Source organism: Giraffa tippelskirchi, chromosome 10 (genome assembly GCF_054371585.1).
Source record: "Giraffa tippelskirchi isolate mGirTip1 chromosome 10, T2T-mGirTip1v1.2.pri, whole genome shotgun sequence".
NCBI lineage: Eukaryota > Metazoa > Chordata > Mammalia > Artiodactyla > Giraffidae > Giraffa > Giraffa tippelskirchi.
This window is the reverse complement of record NC_137284.1, coordinates 55,434,568-55,440,150: the sequence shown is the minus strand read 5'-3', so window position 1 is coordinate 55,440,150 and position 5,583 is coordinate 55,434,568.

The window sequence follows — 5,583 nt, the reverse complement described above, 5'->3', positions numbered from 1 at the left end:
TTGAAGTTTTCAGTTAATTCTTCACTTAAAGATACTGAGTTGAGCACATGGATCTGTATCCTTGAATCAGCCATAGGGAGATTGTGAGTGGTGTGTGCACTGAACAGAGAGAGTTTGCTTTAGGGGAAGGTGCCAACTTTCTTTCCTTTGTCACCTTTTCCTTCCTCTTCTTTAAAACCTACCCCATCCTCACCCTTCCCTCCCCAAGAAAAAATCATCAGGAACACATACAGTAGCTTAGTTAGTATTAGTTGCTCAGTCGTGTCCAACTCTTTGTGACCCAATGGACACTGCTCACCAGGCTCCATGGGGATTCTCCAGGCAGGAATACTGGAGTGGGTTGCCATTCCCTTCTCCAGGGGATCTTCCCCATCCAGGGATTGAACCCAGGTATCCTGCATTGCAGGCAGACTCTTTACCGTCTGAGCCACCAGGTAAGCCCCGTACAGTAGCTTATGACTACTTAATTCTCTTTTGAGGGTGTTAGAGTAGAGAAACCTGTGGTTTAGGGAGAGGACAGAGTTTGGGGCAGGGACCTGTGACCAGATCTTGGTTCCATGCAGGGTCTCTGGTGTCTGTTACTGGTGAAAAACAACCCTGCAGTTAACTTTCTGCTTGGTAATAACAGACTTTATGAAAACAGAAGTTTTGCACATTCCATCCAATTATTTTGAAGCAAAGGGCTTTTGCCAAAAGATAGAAAATACAGAAAATCATTCTAAATAAAAATTGTCAGCTTAAACCAGCAAAAAAATAAAGTGTTTAATGAAATACTTCTTTTACACACACATGGGTGCAGGCAGGGGTGCACATGCCCTTCCAGGGCCCTGATGCTTTTGTAACAAGCATCTGTCAACCTCAGCTCAGCACAGACTCCTCTCAGAGTTTGGCTCTGAGCCTCGGTTTCCTTCTGTATCAAAAGGAGATACTTCCTGTCCAAAGGCTGTTGTGAGGATTAACCAACATAAGGTTCAACGAGATTCCTGACACAACATCTGACACAGTACTCCATTATTCTCTCAGCTTTCAGAAATCCAGTGCTGTTTGGTGGTCGACTTACCCATGAAGGGAGCCCCAGATACACAAAGGAAAACCAGCATCCCTGGAAAAAGCTGTGATTCCTAACTCTGTCAACCGATTTACTTTCTGTTTATACACAGCCTTGAGAACTGCCTGAAATGGGCCCATGGAAAGCAAAGCAGAAATTAGTGGAAAAGTGAAAAGACCAGAGAAGAGCTTCAAGGAGGAGAATGCAGAACAAAAACAACAGTGAGGAGCATGGAGAGAAAGTGGAAATAAATGTCAGGAATTAGAGCAGACATGATGATGGAAGAGAATGAGGTTCTTCAAACTCCTCAATGGGCTTAAGTTGAATCCAAGAAACAGTTTAAAAAATTGGCCAGAATGTACCTTAAAAAGCAAAAGAAAGTCCAGATGGATTCATTGGTGAATTGTACCAAATATTGAAGGAATTATAATTTAATTACAATTACATATAAAAATAATTACATATATTTATAATTATAATCATAAATAATTATAATTAAGATATATGATATAATTTAATATATAATATCAATATAATCATTTATAAATATGTAATTATAATTTATAATTATATGAATCATACTATGGATTAATACTATGAATTAATTAATATTTAATATAAATAATTATACTATGAATTATATGAATTAATACTAACTCTACAATCTCTTCCAGAAGATAGAAGCAGAAAGAATAAGTCCTAAATCATTCATGAGCTCATCATTATCTGGATACTAAATTCAGACAGACGTTACAAGAAAAGAAAATTATGGACGCAAATTAAAATATCTCTCATGAACACAGATGCAAACATCTCTAACAAAATATTATCAAGTTAAACCCTAAAATGGGGGCTTCCCTGGCAGTCCAGTGGCTGAGACCCCATGTTCCCAATGCAGGGACTCGTGTTAGATCTTTGGTAAGGGAGCCAGAGCCCAGATGCTGCCTGTTGCAACCAAGAGTTCATGGGCCACGGCGCAAGAGCTCACGTGATCCAGCGGATGCTGGCAATTTCATCTCTGGTCCCTCTGCCTTTTCTAAATCCAGCTTGAACATCTGGAAGTTCATGGTTCACTGAAGCCTGGCTTGGAGAATTTTGACCATTACTTTGGAGCCTGTGAGATGAGTGCAATTGTGCGGTTGTTTGAGCATTCTTTGGCATTGCCTTTCTTTGGGATTGGAATGAAAACTGACCTTTTCCAGTCCTGTGGCCACTGCTGAGTTTTCCAAATTTGCTGACATATTGAGTGCAGCATTTTCACAGCATCATCTTTTAGGATTTGAAATAGCTCAACTGGAATTCCATCACCTCCACTAGTTTTGTTTGTAGTGTTGCTTCCTAAGGCCCACTTGACTTCGCATTCTAGGATGTCTGGCTCTAGGTGAGTGGTCACACCATCGTGATTAACTGGGTTGTGAAGATCTTTTCTGTATAGTTCTTCTGTGTATTCTTGCCACCTCTTCTTAATATCTTCTGCTTCTGTCCATACCATTTCTGTCCTTTATTGAGTCCATCTTTACCTATTAGTCATGATAAATACATTCACAGGATGGATTGAAGGCTTTCCCACCCAGACTGAGAGGCTGAGGAGGTAATAAAAAAAATTGCTCCATGAAATCATTCCGAGATTTGGCTTGCCCAGGTCATTACAAAATGACAATGGGACATCATTTACTTCTAAGTTCATCCAAGGGGTCTCTAAAGCTTTGGGCATTACTTATTACCTCCATTGTGCCTGAAGGCCTCAGTATTCAGGAAAAATAAAAAGAGCCAACCAATTCTTAAAATCAGCAATAAAAAAGATAACCCAGGAGACCTTCCTGGGATGGAAGGAGGCTTTACCAGTAGCTCTCCACACCCATATTGCCCCTAAGGAACAGGTTGGTCTTAGTCCTTATGAGATGCTATATGGGGGACCTTTTGTTTATGTCAATGACCTCTTCCTATATCCAGAGGCTCAGATCTTCTGGTCTCATACTATGGCCATTGGGCAATTCCAACAGAATATACGCTTGTGGGGTGTCAACCAGGACCCAAAAGATTTTAAAGAGCCACCACTATATGCTCCAGGGACTCAAGTCCTAATTAAAGTCTGGAATGATGAGTCCCCAAAGGCTCAACTGCAGCCCACATGGAAGGGCCCTACCCTGTAATACTTGCTACCCCCACAGCAGTCAAGGTACCAGGACACGACTCCTGGATTCACTACTCACAAGTCAAGCCATGGACGAAAACAGAAGAGGACATTCAATACACCTGTGAGCCCCTGGGAGATCTCATACCTATTCAGGACTACAGATGAGTGCCATTCTAGTGAACATGCCCAAAATTAAGTTTCTGGGGATAAGATTTCTCAGGACAGCTCTAAAGAGCCAACACAGTTTGGCAGGGGTTGTACTCCAAAATAGAAGATAGACCTCCCGATCCCTGAACAAGGAGAGATTTGAGCCATCTTGAATGAGATGTGTTGTTTCTGGGTAAATACCTCCACCTAAGTTAAAGAAAGTCTCACAGTCCTCAAGACAAACATTCATTCAGGTCCTACAGGATCTCAAAGAACAAGCAGGAGAATTTTCAGAGTGGCTACAATCTCTCTTTGGGGGATCCTTCTCCTGGTGATGGGGAATTTGCAGTTGGCTAATGCCCCTACTAATCCCTGTTATCACCATATTGATGCTACTTATGATTGCTCCATGTACTATCAATTATCTCATCCATTTCGTCTCTGCCCAGGTCAACAAGCTATACCAAGTAGTGGCAGTTCAATAAGGATATATAAAACTACAGCTGACCACGGAAAATGTCACTCACCCTCAGATGGATACTGGTATAAGGACTCTGAGGCTTGAGACTAGCAAGAGGGGGAGGCCTAATGCCCCTCGCCATCCCAGCTCAGCAGGAAGTAGTAGCCATAGAGACCTTGATGCCCAAATTCCCAAAGAATTGGGCCTCCCATTTTTTAAGGAGAGAATGTTAGGTAGTTAGATTAGGAAAAATGAGTCCAAAATAGTGGTGGCTAAAAGAGAAAGAAGAGAAAAGCCCGTGAAAATAGAACAAAGAAAGATCCAAGGACCAGAGTGAGAACCTCAGGTGAAACAAACAGCCCTCCTGGCTAGCCCAATTTACATAGGGCAGGCTCAGGGGGAGGAGAAAAAACATAAAAAGAGGAGCCAAACTTGAGCCTTGGGGGCTTCTCCTCTCTACTCTGCGCTCCTTTTGGGTCAGCCTGCCCTCATGCCTTGAGGATGTATTTTCCTTTGCTTGCCAAATAAAACTGAGCTGTAACACAGATCTGTTCATTGCTTCAAATTTTTGCTGCGGCGAGACAGAACTGAGGAAATTGCAAACTCCCGCAACAATAATAACTAATACAACTAGAGAGCATATTAAGAAGCAGAGACATTACACTTTGCCAACAAAGGTCCATCTAGTCAAGGCTATGGTTTTTCCAGAAGTCATATATGGATGTAAGAGTTGGACTATAAAGAAAGCTGAGCACCAAAGAATTGATGCTTTTGAACTATGGTGTTGGAGAAGACTCTTGAGAGTCCCTTGGACTGCAAGGAAATCCAATCAGTCCATCCTAAAGGAGATCAGTCCTGAGTGTTCATTGGAAGGACTGATGCTGAAGCTGAAACTCCAATACTTTGGTCACCTGATGCGAAGAACTGACTCATTTGAAAAGACCCTGATGCTGGGAAAGATTGAAGGTGGAAGGAGAGGGGACGATAGAGGATGAAATGGTTGGATGGCATCACCGACTCAATGGACATGAGTTTGAGTAATCTCTGGGAGTTGGTGACGGATAGAGAGGCCTGGAGTGCTGCAGTCCATGGGGTTGCAAAGAATCGGACATGACTGAGTAACTGAACTGAGATATAACACCAAAGGCATAAGCTGTGAGAGAAATAATTGATAAGTTGGGCTTCATTAAAATGAAAAACTTCTGCTCTGGGAAAGACACTGTTAAGGAAATGAGAAGACACAACAAAGACTAGGAGAAAATATTTGCAAAAGGTGAGTCCGATACAGGACTGTCATCTAAAACATACAAAGAAATATTAGAACTCAATAACAAGAAAACAAACAACCTAATTAAAAAATGGACCATGATAGACACCTCACCAAAGAATATATGCAGATGGAAAATAAGCATATGAAAAGATGTTTCATGTCAGATGTCATCAGGGAAATGCAAATTAAGACAACGAGATACCACCTATATGGACGGACAAAATCCAAAACATTGACAACACCAAGTCATGGGGAGAACATGCAGCTATAGGAACAATTATTTCATTGCTGTGGGAATGCAAATGGTACAGCCACTTTGAAAGGCAGTTTGGCAATTTCTCACAAAACTAAACACACTCTGGTCATAGGATCAAGCATTCAGACTCCTTGGTATTTACCCAAATGAGTTCAAAACTTACGTCTAAACATGTACCTGCACTGGTTATTTATGGAATTATAAATAAATAAATGATGATTATTCCTAATCATCAAAACTTAGAAGTAACCAAATTCTTCATCAG